This window comes from Chenopodium album, chromosome 5, assembly GCF_948465745.1.
Source record: "Chenopodium album chromosome 5, dcCheAlbu1.1, whole genome shotgun sequence".
NCBI lineage: Eukaryota > Viridiplantae > Streptophyta > Magnoliopsida > Caryophyllales > Amaranthaceae > Chenopodium > Chenopodium album.
Window position 1 is genome coordinate 57,974,406 of NC_137838.1, and position 9,758 is coordinate 57,984,163.

The 9,758-nt window shown below is 41.5% G+C and overlaps 31 non-coding genes across 31 annotated transcripts; all 31 read left to right on the plus strand.

Annotated features, from left to right (window-relative positions):
- Nucleotides 1–57: 57 nt before the first annotated feature.
- LOC145633815 (5S ribosomal RNA) lies at nucleotides 58–176 on the plus strand. The gene has a single exon (XR_014113115.1). It is a non-coding gene; the product is annotated as a 5S ribosomal RNA (ribosomal RNA).
- A 200-nt stretch (nucleotides 177–376) lies between these two features.
- Nucleotides 377–495, plus strand: LOC145633696 (5S ribosomal RNA). Its single transcript, XR_014113001.1, has one exon. It is a non-coding gene; the product is annotated as a 5S ribosomal RNA (ribosomal RNA).
- Nucleotides 496–694: 199 nt separating this feature from the next.
- Nucleotides 695–813, plus strand: LOC145633878 (5S ribosomal RNA). Its single transcript, XR_014113175.1, has one exon. It is a non-coding gene; the product is annotated as a 5S ribosomal RNA (ribosomal RNA).
- A 200-nt stretch (nucleotides 814–1,013) lies between these two features.
- On the plus strand, nucleotides 1,014–1,132 carry LOC145633905 (5S ribosomal RNA). The gene has a single exon (XR_014113201.1). It is a non-coding gene; the product is annotated as a 5S ribosomal RNA (ribosomal RNA).
- A 198-nt stretch (nucleotides 1,133–1,330) lies between these two features.
- Nucleotides 1,331–1,449, plus strand: LOC145633614 (5S ribosomal RNA). Its single transcript, XR_014112921.1, has one exon. It is a non-coding gene; the product is annotated as a 5S ribosomal RNA (ribosomal RNA).
- A 198-nt stretch (nucleotides 1,450–1,647) lies between these two features.
- LOC145633911 (5S ribosomal RNA) lies at nucleotides 1,648–1,766 on the plus strand. Its single transcript, XR_014113207.1, has one exon. It is a non-coding gene; the product is annotated as a 5S ribosomal RNA (ribosomal RNA).
- A 199-nt stretch (nucleotides 1,767–1,965) lies between these two features.
- LOC145633997 (5S ribosomal RNA) lies at nucleotides 1,966–2,083 on the plus strand. The gene has a single exon (XR_014113289.1). It is a non-coding gene; the product is annotated as a 5S ribosomal RNA (ribosomal RNA).
- Nucleotides 2,084–2,281: 198 nt separating this feature from the next.
- On the plus strand, nucleotides 2,282–2,400 carry LOC145633807 (5S ribosomal RNA). Its single transcript, XR_014113108.1, has one exon. It is a non-coding gene; the product is annotated as a 5S ribosomal RNA (ribosomal RNA).
- A 199-nt stretch (nucleotides 2,401–2,599) lies between these two features.
- On the plus strand, nucleotides 2,600–2,718 carry LOC145633865 (5S ribosomal RNA). Its single transcript, XR_014113163.1, has one exon. It is a non-coding gene; the product is annotated as a 5S ribosomal RNA (ribosomal RNA).
- A 199-nt stretch (nucleotides 2,719–2,917) lies between these two features.
- Nucleotides 2,918–3,036, plus strand: LOC145633702 (5S ribosomal RNA). The gene has a single exon (XR_014113007.1). It is a non-coding gene; the product is annotated as a 5S ribosomal RNA (ribosomal RNA).
- A 197-nt stretch (nucleotides 3,037–3,233) lies between these two features.
- LOC145634027 (5S ribosomal RNA) lies at nucleotides 3,234–3,352 on the plus strand. The gene has a single exon (XR_014113318.1). It is a non-coding gene; the product is annotated as a 5S ribosomal RNA (ribosomal RNA).
- A 199-nt stretch (nucleotides 3,353–3,551) lies between these two features.
- On the plus strand, nucleotides 3,552–3,670 carry LOC145634016 (5S ribosomal RNA). The gene has a single exon (XR_014113307.1). It is a non-coding gene; the product is annotated as a 5S ribosomal RNA (ribosomal RNA).
- A 199-nt stretch (nucleotides 3,671–3,869) lies between these two features.
- On the plus strand, nucleotides 3,870–3,988 carry LOC145633904 (5S ribosomal RNA). Its single transcript, XR_014113200.1, has one exon. It is a non-coding gene; the product is annotated as a 5S ribosomal RNA (ribosomal RNA).
- A 199-nt stretch (nucleotides 3,989–4,187) lies between these two features.
- Nucleotides 4,188–4,306, plus strand: LOC145633684 (5S ribosomal RNA). Its single transcript, XR_014112989.1, has one exon. It is a non-coding gene; the product is annotated as a 5S ribosomal RNA (ribosomal RNA).
- Nucleotides 4,307–4,505: 199 nt separating this feature from the next.
- Nucleotides 4,506–4,624, plus strand: LOC145633686 (5S ribosomal RNA). The gene has a single exon (XR_014112991.1). It is a non-coding gene; the product is annotated as a 5S ribosomal RNA (ribosomal RNA).
- Nucleotides 4,625–4,822: 198 nt separating this feature from the next.
- Nucleotides 4,823–4,941, plus strand: LOC145633912 (5S ribosomal RNA). The gene has a single exon (XR_014113208.1). It is a non-coding gene; the product is annotated as a 5S ribosomal RNA (ribosomal RNA).
- Nucleotides 4,942–5,140: 199 nt separating this feature from the next.
- On the plus strand, nucleotides 5,141–5,259 carry LOC145633701 (5S ribosomal RNA). The gene has a single exon (XR_014113006.1). It is a non-coding gene; the product is annotated as a 5S ribosomal RNA (ribosomal RNA).
- A 198-nt stretch (nucleotides 5,260–5,457) lies between these two features.
- On the plus strand, nucleotides 5,458–5,575 carry LOC145633993 (5S ribosomal RNA). Its single transcript, XR_014113285.1, has one exon. It is a non-coding gene; the product is annotated as a 5S ribosomal RNA (ribosomal RNA).
- A 198-nt stretch (nucleotides 5,576–5,773) lies between these two features.
- Nucleotides 5,774–5,892, plus strand: LOC145633874 (5S ribosomal RNA). Its single transcript, XR_014113171.1, has one exon. It is a non-coding gene; the product is annotated as a 5S ribosomal RNA (ribosomal RNA).
- A 200-nt stretch (nucleotides 5,893–6,092) lies between these two features.
- On the plus strand, nucleotides 6,093–6,211 carry LOC145633698 (5S ribosomal RNA). Its single transcript, XR_014113003.1, has one exon. It is a non-coding gene; the product is annotated as a 5S ribosomal RNA (ribosomal RNA).
- A 199-nt stretch (nucleotides 6,212–6,410) lies between these two features.
- On the plus strand, nucleotides 6,411–6,529 carry LOC145634031 (5S ribosomal RNA). Its single transcript, XR_014113321.1, has one exon. It is a non-coding gene; the product is annotated as a 5S ribosomal RNA (ribosomal RNA).
- Nucleotides 6,530–6,727: 198 nt separating this feature from the next.
- On the plus strand, nucleotides 6,728–6,846 carry LOC145633832 (5S ribosomal RNA). The gene has a single exon (XR_014113131.1). It is a non-coding gene; the product is annotated as a 5S ribosomal RNA (ribosomal RNA).
- Nucleotides 6,847–7,043: 197 nt separating this feature from the next.
- LOC145633890 (5S ribosomal RNA) lies at nucleotides 7,044–7,162 on the plus strand. Its single transcript, XR_014113186.1, has one exon. It is a non-coding gene; the product is annotated as a 5S ribosomal RNA (ribosomal RNA).
- A 199-nt stretch (nucleotides 7,163–7,361) lies between these two features.
- On the plus strand, nucleotides 7,362–7,480 carry LOC145633703 (5S ribosomal RNA). Its single transcript, XR_014113008.1, has one exon. It is a non-coding gene; the product is annotated as a 5S ribosomal RNA (ribosomal RNA).
- Nucleotides 7,481–7,677: 197 nt separating this feature from the next.
- LOC145633786 (5S ribosomal RNA) lies at nucleotides 7,678–7,796 on the plus strand. The gene has a single exon (XR_014113087.1). It is a non-coding gene; the product is annotated as a 5S ribosomal RNA (ribosomal RNA).
- A 198-nt stretch (nucleotides 7,797–7,994) lies between these two features.
- Nucleotides 7,995–8,113, plus strand: LOC145633896 (5S ribosomal RNA). Its single transcript, XR_014113193.1, has one exon. It is a non-coding gene; the product is annotated as a 5S ribosomal RNA (ribosomal RNA).
- A 199-nt stretch (nucleotides 8,114–8,312) lies between these two features.
- LOC145633964 (5S ribosomal RNA) lies at nucleotides 8,313–8,431 on the plus strand. The gene has a single exon (XR_014113257.1). It is a non-coding gene; the product is annotated as a 5S ribosomal RNA (ribosomal RNA).
- A 199-nt stretch (nucleotides 8,432–8,630) lies between these two features.
- LOC145633475 (5S ribosomal RNA) lies at nucleotides 8,631–8,749 on the plus strand. The gene has a single exon (XR_014112799.1). It is a non-coding gene; the product is annotated as a 5S ribosomal RNA (ribosomal RNA).
- A 198-nt stretch (nucleotides 8,750–8,947) lies between these two features.
- LOC145633908 (5S ribosomal RNA) lies at nucleotides 8,948–9,066 on the plus strand. The gene has a single exon (XR_014113204.1). It is a non-coding gene; the product is annotated as a 5S ribosomal RNA (ribosomal RNA).
- Nucleotides 9,067–9,265: 199 nt separating this feature from the next.
- LOC145633734 (5S ribosomal RNA) lies at nucleotides 9,266–9,384 on the plus strand. Its single transcript, XR_014113038.1, has one exon. It is a non-coding gene; the product is annotated as a 5S ribosomal RNA (ribosomal RNA).
- A 196-nt stretch (nucleotides 9,385–9,580) lies between these two features.
- Nucleotides 9,581–9,699, plus strand: LOC145633733 (5S ribosomal RNA). The gene has a single exon (XR_014113037.1). It is a non-coding gene; the product is annotated as a 5S ribosomal RNA (ribosomal RNA).
- Nucleotides 9,700–9,758: the final 59 nt, after the last annotated feature.

A 9,758-nucleotide genomic window follows, 5' to 3' on the forward strand; every position in this document is an offset into this window, starting at 1 on the left:
TCGAAGGAAATCAGAGGATGGAAAGGGTATAAATACAAAATAGCGCAATAAGTAAATGGGTGCGATCATACCAGCACTAATGCACCGGATCCCATCAGAACTCCGCAGTTAAGCGTGCTTGGGCGAGAGTAGTACTAGGATTGGTAACCTCCTGGGAAGTCCTCGTGTTGCACCCCTTTTTTGCCGAATTCGTAATTTTTTTTTTGTTTTCGGTTATTTTGATATGGGAAATGGTTTGGGATGCGTAGATCTCGAAAAAAAAACCAATTTGAAAAAAATAATGTTTAATTCGGACGATCGGGCACAAAGTTACAGCATTTCGAAGGAAATCAGAGGCTGGAAAGGGTATAAATACAAAATAGCGCAAGAAGTAAATGGGTGCGATCATACCAGCACTAATGCACCGGATCCCATCAGAACTCCGCAGTTAAGCGTGCTTGGGCGAGAGTAGTACTAGGATAGGTGACCTCCTGGGAAGTCCTCGTGTTGCACCCCTTTTTTGCCGAATTCGTAATTTTTATTTATTTTCGGTTATTTTGAGATGGGAAATGGTTCGAGACGCGTAGATCTCGAAAATTAAACCAATTTGAAATAAAAATTGTTTAATTCGGACGATCGGGCACAAAAATACGGCATTTAGAAGGAAATCAGAGGCTGGAAAGGGTATAAATACAAAATAGCGCAATAAGTAAATGGGTGCGATCATACCAGCACTAATGCACCGGATCCCTTCAGAACTCCGCAATTAAGCGTGCTTGGGCGAGAGTAGTACTAGGATGGGTGACCTACTGGGAAGTCCTCGTGTTGCACCCCTTTTCTGCCGAATTCGTAATTTTTATTTGTTTTCGGTTATTTTGAGATGAGAAATGGTTTGGGACGCGTAGATCTCGAAAAAAAAACCAATTTGAAAAAAAAAAATATTTAATTCGGACGATCAGGCACAAAGTTACGGCATTTCGAAGGAAATCAGAGGCTGGAAAGGGTATAAATACAAAATAGCGCAATAAGTAAATGGGTGCGATCATACCAGCACTATTGCACCGGATCCCATCAGAACTCCGCAGTTAAGCGTTCTTGGGCGAGAGTAGTACTAGGATGGGTGACCTACTTGGAAGTCCTCGTGTTGCACCCCTTTTCTGCCGAATTCGTAATTTTTATTTGTTTTCGGTTATTTTGAGATGAGAAATGGTTTGGGACGCGTAGATCTCGAAAAAAAAACCAATTTGAAAAAAAAATGTTTAATTCGGACGATCAGGCACAAAGTTACGGCATTTCGAAGGAAATCAGAGGCTGGAAAGGGTATAAATACAAAATAGCGCAATAAGTAAATGGGTGCGATCATACCAGCACTAATGCACCGGATCCCATCAGAACTCCGCAGTTAAGCGTGCTTGGGCGAGGGTAGTACTAGGATGGGTGACCTCCTGGGAAGTCCTCGTGTTGCATCCCTTTTTTGCCGAATTCGAAATTTTTATTTGTTTTAGGTTATTTTGAGATGGGAAATGGTTTGAGACGCGTAGATCTCGAAAAAAAACCAATTTGAAAAAAAAAACGTTTAATTCGGACGATCGGGCACAAAGTTAGGGCATTTCGAAGGAAATCAGAGGCTGGAAAGGGTTTAAATACAAAATAGCGCAATAAGTAAATGGGTGTGATCATACCAGCACTAATGCACCGAATCCCATCAGAACTCCGCAGTTAAGCGTGCTTGGGCGAGAGTGGTACTAGGATGGGTGACCTCCTGGGAAGTCCTCGTGTTGCATCCCTTTTTTGCCGAATTCGTAATTTTTATTTGTTTTTGGTTATTTTGAGATGGAAAATGGTTTAGGACGCGTAGATCTAAAAAAAAAAACCAATTTGAAAAAAAAAATGTTTAATTCGGACGATCGGGCACAAAGTTACGGCATTTCGAAGGAAATCAGAGGCTGGTAAGGGTATAAATACAAAATAGCGCAATAAGTAAATGGGTGCAATCATACCAGCACTAATGCACTGGATCCCATCAGAATCCGCAGTTAAGCGTGCTTGGGCGAGAGTAGTACTAGGATGGGTGACCTCCTGGGAAGTCCTCGTGTTGTATCCCTTTTTTGCCGAATTCGTAATTTTTATTTGTTTTCGGTTATTTTGAGATGGGAAATGGTTTGGGACGCGTAGATCTCGAAAAAAAACCAATTTGAAAAAAAAAATGTTTAATTCGGACGATCAGGCACAAAGTTACGGCATTTCGAAGGAAATCAGAGGCTGGAAAGGGTATAAATACAAAATAGCGCAATAAGTAAATGGGTGCGATCATACCAGCACTAATGCACCGGATCCCATCAGAACTCCGCAGTTAAGCGTGCTTGGGCGAGAGTAGTACTAGGATTGGTAACCTCCTGGGAAGTCCTCGTATTGCACCCCTTTTTTGCCGAATTCGTAATTTTTTTTTTGTTTTCGGTTATTTTGAGATGGGAAATGGTTTGGGATGCGTAGATCTCGAAAAAAAACCAATTTGAAAAAAATAATGTTTAATTCGGATGATCGGGCACAAAGTTACGGCATTTCGAAGGAAATCAGAGGCTGGAAAGGGTATAAATACAAAATAGCGCAAGAAGTAAATGGGTGCGATCATACCAGCACTAATGCACCGGATCCCATCAAAACTCCGCAGTTAAGCGTGCTTGGGCGAGAGTAGTACTAGGATAGGTGACCTCCTGGGAAGTCCTCGTGTTGCACCCCTTTTTTGCCGAATTCGTAATTTTTATTTATTTTCGGTTATTTTGAGATGGGAAATGGTTCGAGACGCGTAGATCTCGAAAATAAAACCAATTTGAAATAAAAATTGTTTAATTCGGACGATCGGGCACAAAGTTACGGCATTTAGAAGGAAATCAGAGGCTGGAAAGGGTATAAATACAAAATAGCGCAATAAGTAAATGGGTGCGATCATACCAGCACTAATGCACCGGATCCCATCAGAACTCCGCAATTAAGCGTGCTTGGGCGAGAGTAGTACTAGGATGGGTGACCTCCTGGGAAGTCCTCGTGTTGCACCCCTTTTTTGCCGATTTCGTAATTTTTATTTGTTCTCGGTTATTTTGAGATGGGAAATAGTTTGGGACGCGTAGATCTAAAAAAAAAACCAATTTGAAAAAAAAATGTTTAATTCGGACGATCGGGCACAAAGTTACGGCATTTCGAAGGAAATTAGAGGCTGGAAAGGGTATAAATACAAAATAGCGCAATAAGTAAATGGGTGCGATCATACCAGCACTAATGCACCGGATCCTATCAGAACTTCACAGTTAAGCATGCTTGGGCGAGAGTAGTACTAGGATGGTTGACCTCCTGGGAAGTCCTCGTGTTGCACCCCTTTTTTGCCGAATTCGTAATTTTTATTTGTTTTCGGTTATTTTGAGATGGGAAATGGTTTGGGACGCGTAGATCTCGAAAAAAAAACCAATTTGAAAAAAAAAATGTTTAATTCGGACGATCGGGCACAAAGTTAGGGCATTTCGAAGGAAATCAGAGGCTGGAAAGGGTTTAAATACAAAATAGCGCAATAAGTAAATGGGTGTGATCATACCAGCACTAATGCACCGAATCCCATCAGAACTCCGCAATTAAGCGTGCTTGGGCGAGAGTGGTACTAGGATGGGTGACCTCTTGGGAAGTCCTCGTGTTGCATCCCTTTTTTGCCGAATTCGTAATTTTTATTTGTTTTCGGTTATTTTGAGATGGGAAATGGTTTGGGACGCGTAGATCTAAAAAAAAAAACCAATTTGAAAAAAAAAATGTTTAATTCGGACGATCAGGCACAAAGTTACGGCATTTCGAAGGAAATCAGAGGCTGGTAAGGGTATAAATACAAAATAGCGCAATAAGTAAATGGGTGCGATCATACCAGCAATAATGCACTGGATCCCATCAGAACTCCGCAGTTAAGCGTGCTTGGGCGAGAGTAGTACTAGGATGGGTGACCTCCTGGGAAGTCCTCGTGTTGTATCCCTTTTTTGCCGAATTCGTAATTATTATTTGTTTTCGGTTATTTTGAGATGGGAAATGGTTTGGGACGCGTAGATCTCGAAAAAAACACCAATTTGAGAAAAAAAATGTTTAATTCGGACGATGAGGCACAAAGTTACGGCATTTCGAAGGAAATCAGAGGCTGGAAAGGGTATAAATACAAAATAGCGCAATAAGTAAATGGGTGCGATCATACCAGCACTAATGCACCGGATCCCATCAGAACTCCACAGTTAAGCGTGCTTGGGCGAGGGTAGTACTAGGATGGGTGACCTCCTGGGAAGTCCTCGTGTTGCATCCCTTTTTTGCCGAATTCGAAATTTTTATTTGTTTTAGGTTATTTTGAGATGGGAAATGGTTTGAGACGCGTAGATCTCGAAAAAAAACCAATTTGAAAAAAAAAAACGTTTAATTCGGACGATCGGGCACAAAGTTACGGCATTTCGAAGGAAATCAGAGGCTGGAAAGGGTATAAATACAAAATAGCGCAATAAGTAAATGGGTGCGATCATACCAGCACTAATGCACCGGATCCCATCAGAACTCCACAGTTAAGCGTGCTTGGGCGAGGGTAGTACTAGGATGGGTGACCTCCTGGGAAGTCCTCGTGTTGCATCCCTTTTTTGCCGAATTCGAAATTTTTATTTGTTTTAGGTTATTTTGAGATGGGAAATGGTTTGAGACGCGTAGATCTCGAAAAAAAACCAATTTGAAAAAAAAAACGTTTAATTCGGACGATCGGGCACAAAGTTACGGCATTTCGAAGGAAATCAGAGGCTGGAAAGGGTTTAAATACAAAATAGCGCAATAAGTAAATGGGTGTGATCATACCAGCACTAATGCACCGAATCCCATCAGAACTCCGCAGTTAAGCGTGCTTGGGCGAGAGTGGTACTAGGATGGGTGACCTCCTGGGAAGTCCTCGTGTTGCATCCCTTTTTTGCCGAATTCGTAATTTTTATTTGTTTTTGGTTATTTTGAGATGGAAAATGGTTTAGGACGCGTAGATCTAAAAAAAAAAACCAAATTGAAAAAAAAAATGTTTAATTCGGACGATCGGGCACAAAGTTACGGCATTTCGAAGGAAATCAGAGGCTGGAAAGGGTATAAATACAAAATAGCGCAATAAGTAAATGGGTGCGATCATACCAGCACTAATGCACCGGATCCCATCAGAACTCCGCAGTTAAGCGTGCTTGGGCGAGAGTGGTACTAGGATGGGTGACCTCCTGGGAAGTCCTCGTGTTGCATCCCTTTTTTGCCGAATTCGTAATTTTTATTTGTTTTTGGTTATTTTGAGATGGAAAATGGTTTAGGACGCGTAGATCTAAAAAAAAAACCAATTTGAAAAAAAAAATGTTTAATTCGGACGATCGGGCACAAAGTTACGGCATTTCGAAGGAAATCAGAGGCTGGTAAGGGTATAAATACAAAATAGCGCAATAAGTAAATGGGTGCGATCATACCAGCACTAATGCACTGGATCCCATCAGAATCCGCAGTTAAGCGTGCTTGGGCGAGAGTAGTACTAGGATGGGTGACCTCCTGGGAAGTCCTCGTGTTGTATCCCTTTTTTGCCGAATTCGTAATTTTTATTTGTTTTCGGTTATTTTGAGATGGGAAATGGTTTGGGACGCGTAGATCTCGAAAAAAAACCAATTTGAAAAAAAAAATGTTTAATTCGGACGATCAGGCACAAAGTTACGGCATTTCGAAGGAAATCAGAGGCTGGAAAGGGTATAAATACAAAATAGCGCAATAAGTAAATGGGTGCGATCATACCAGCATTAATGCACCGGATCCCATCAGAACTCCGCAGTTAAGCGTGCTTGGGCGAGAGTAGTACTAGGATTGGTAACCTCCTGGGAAGTCCTCGTATTGCACCCCTTTGTTGCCGAATTCGTAATTTTTTTTTTGTTTTCGGTTATTTTGAGATGGGAAATGGTTTGGGATGCGTAGATCTCGAAAAAAAAACCAATTTGAAAAAAATAATGTTTAATTCGGATGATCGGGCACAAAGTTACGGCATTTCGAAGGAAATCAGAGGCTGGAAAGGGTATAAATACAAAATAGCGCAAGAAGTAAATGGGTGCGATCATACCAGCACTAATGCACCGGATCCCATCAGAACTCCGCAGTTAAGCGTGCTTGGGCGAGAGTAGTACTAGGATAGGTGACCTCCTGGGAAGTCCTCGTGTTGCACCCCTTTTTTGCCGAATTCGTAATTTTTATTTATTTTCGGTTATTTTGAGATGGGAAATGGTTTGGGACGCGTAGATCTCGAAAAGAAAACCAATTTGAAAAAAAAAATATTTAATTCGGACAATCGGACACAAAGTTACGGTATTTCGAAGGAAATCAGAGGTTGGAAAGGGTATAAATACAAAATAGCGCAATAAATAAATGGGTTCGATCATACCAGCACTAATGCACCGGATCCCACCAGAACTCCGTAGTTAAGCGTTCTTGGGCGAGAGTAGTACTAGGATGGGTGACCTCCTGGGAAGTCCTCGTGCTGCACCCCTTTTTTGCTGAATTCGTAATTTTTATTTGTTTCCGGTTATTTTGAGATGGGAAATGATTTGGGACGCGTAGATCTTGAAAAAAAAAGCAATTTGAAAAAAAAATGTTTAATTCGGACGATCGGGCACAAAGTTACAGCATTTCGAAGGAAATCAGAGCCTGGAAAGGGTATAAATACAAAATAGCACAATAAGTAAATGGGTGCGATCATACCAGCACTAATGCACCGGATCCCATCAGAACTCCGCAGTTAAGCGTGCTTGGGCGAGAGTAGTACTAGGATTGGTAACCCCCTGGGAAGTCCTCGTGTTGCACCCCTTTTTTGCCGAATTCGTAATTTTTTTTGTTTTCGGTTATTTTGAAATTGGAAATGGTTTGGGACGCGTAGATCTCGAAAAAAAAACCAATTTGAAAAAAAAATGTTTAATTCGGACGATCGTGCACAAAGTTACGACATTTCGAAGGAAATCAGAGGCTGGAAAGGGTATAAATACAAAATAGCGCAAGAAGTAAATGGGTGCGGTTATACCAGCACTAATGCACCGGATCCCATCAGAACTCTGCAGTTAAGCGTGCTTGGGCGAGAGTAGTACTAGGATAGGTGACCTCCTGGGAAGTCCTCGTGTTGCACCCCTTTTTTGCCGAATTCGTAATTTTTATTTATTTTCGGTTATTTTGAGATGGGAAATGGTTCGAGACGCGTAGATCTCGAAAATAAAACCAATTTGAAATAAAAATTGTTTAATTCGGACGATCGGGCACAAAGTTACGGCATTTAGAAGGAAATCAGAGGCTGGAAAGGGTATAAATACAAAATAGCGCAATAAGTAAATGGGTGCGATCATACCAGCACTAATGCACCGGATCCCATCAGAACTCCGCAATTAAGCGTGCTTGGGCGAGAGTAGTACTAGGATGGGTGACCTCCTGGGAAGTCCTCGTGTTGCACCCCTTTTTTGCCGAATTCGTAATTTTTATTTGTTCTCGGTTATTTTGAGATGGGAAATAGTTTGGGACGCGTAGATCTAAAAAAAAAACCAATTTGAAAAAAAAATGTTTAATTCGGACGATCGGGCACAAAGTTACGGCATTTCGAAGGAAATCAGAGGCTGGAAAGGGTATAAATACAAAATAGCGCAATAAGTAAATGGGTGCGATCATACCAGCACTAATGCACCGGATCCCATCAGAACTCCGCAGTTAAGCGTGCTTGGGCGAGAGTAGTACTAGGATAGGTGACCTCCTGGGAAGTCCTCGTGCTGCACCCCTTTTTTGCCGAATTCGTAATTTTTATTTGTTTTCGGTTATTTTGAGATGGGAAATGATTTGGGACGCGTAGATCTTGAAAAAAAAACCAATTCGAAAAAAAAAAGTTTAATTCGGACGATCGGGCACAAAGTTACAGCATTTCGAAGGAAATCAGAGCCTGGAAAGGGTATAAATACAAAATAGCACAATAAGTAAATGGGTGCGATCATACCAGCACTAATGCGCCGGATCCCATCAGAACTCCGCAGTTAAGCGTGCTTGGGCGAGAGTAGTACTAGGATTGGTAACCCCCTGGGAAGTCCTCGTGTTGCACCCCTTTTTTGCCGAATTCGTAATTTTTATTTGTTTTCGGTTATTTTGAAATAGGAAATGGTTTGGGACGCGTAGATCTCAAAAAAAAAACCAATTTGAAAAAAAAAATGTTTAATTCGGACGATCGTGCACAAAGTTACGGCATTTCGAAGGAAATCAGAGGCTGGAAAGGGTATAAATACAAAATAGCGCAAGAAGTAAATGGGTGCGATTGTACCAGCACTAATGCACCGGATCCCATCAGAACTCCGCAGTTAAGCGTGCTTGGGCGAGAGTAGTACTAGGATAGGTGACCTCCTGGGAAGTCCTCATGTTGCACCCCTTTTTTGCCGAATTCGTAATTTTTATTTATTTTCGGTTATTTTGAGATGGGAAATAGTTTGGGACGCGTAGATCTAAAAAAATTAAACCAATTTGAAAAAAAAATGTTTAATTCGGACGATCGGGCACAAAGTTACGGCATTTCGAAGGAAATCAGAGGCTGGAAAGGGTATAAATACAAAATAGCGCAATAAGTAAATGGGTGCGATCATACCAGCACTAATGCACCGGATCCCATCAGAACTCCGCAGTTAAGCGTGCTTGGGCGAGAGTAGTACTAGGATGGGTGACCTCCTGGGAAGTCCTCGTGTTGCACCCCTTTTTTGCCGAATTCGTAATTTTTATTTGTTTTCGGTAATTTTGGGATGGGAAATGGTTTGGGTCGCGTAGATCTCGAAAAAAAAACCAATTTGAAAAAAAAATGTTTAATTCGGACAATCGGGCACAAAGTTACGGTATTTCGAAGGAAATCAGAGGTTGGAAAGGGTATAAATACAAAATAGCGCAATAATTAAATGGGTGCGATCATACCAGCACTAATGCACCGGATCCCATCAGAACTCCGCAGTCAAGCGTTCTTAGGCGAGAGTAGTACTAGGATGGGTGACCTCCTGGGAAGTCCTCGTGTTGCACCCCTTTTTTGCCGAATTCGTAATTTTTATTTGTTTTCGGTTATTTTGAGATGGGAAATGATTTGGGACGCGTAGATCTTGAAAAAAAAACCAATTTGAAAAAAAAAATGTTTAATTCGGACGATCGGGCACAAAGTTACGGCATTTCGAAGGAAATCACAGCCTTGAAAGGGTATAAATACAAAATAGCGCAATAAGTAAATGGGTGCGATCATACTAGCACTAATGCACCGGATCCCATCAGAACTCCGCAGTTAAGCGTGCTTGGGCGAGAGTAGTACTAGGATGGGTGACCTCCTAGGAAGTCCTCGTGTTGCACCCCTCTTTTGCCGAATTCGTAATTTTTATTTGTTTTCGGTTATTTTGAGATGGGAAATGATTTGGGACGTGTAGATCTTGAAAAAAAAAACAAATCTGAATTTTTTTTTTATTCGGACGATCGGGCACAAAGTTACGGCATTTCGAAGGAAATCAGAGCCTGGAAAGGGTATAAATACAAAATAGCGCAATAAGTAAATGGGTGCGATCATACCAGCACTAATGCACCGGATCCCATCAGAACTCCGCAATTAAGCGTGCTTGGGCGAGGGTAGTACTAGGATGGGTGACCTCCTGGGAAGTCCTCGTGTTGCATCCCTTTTTTGCCGAATTCGAAATTTTTATTTGTTTTAGGTTATTTTGAAATGGGAAATGGTT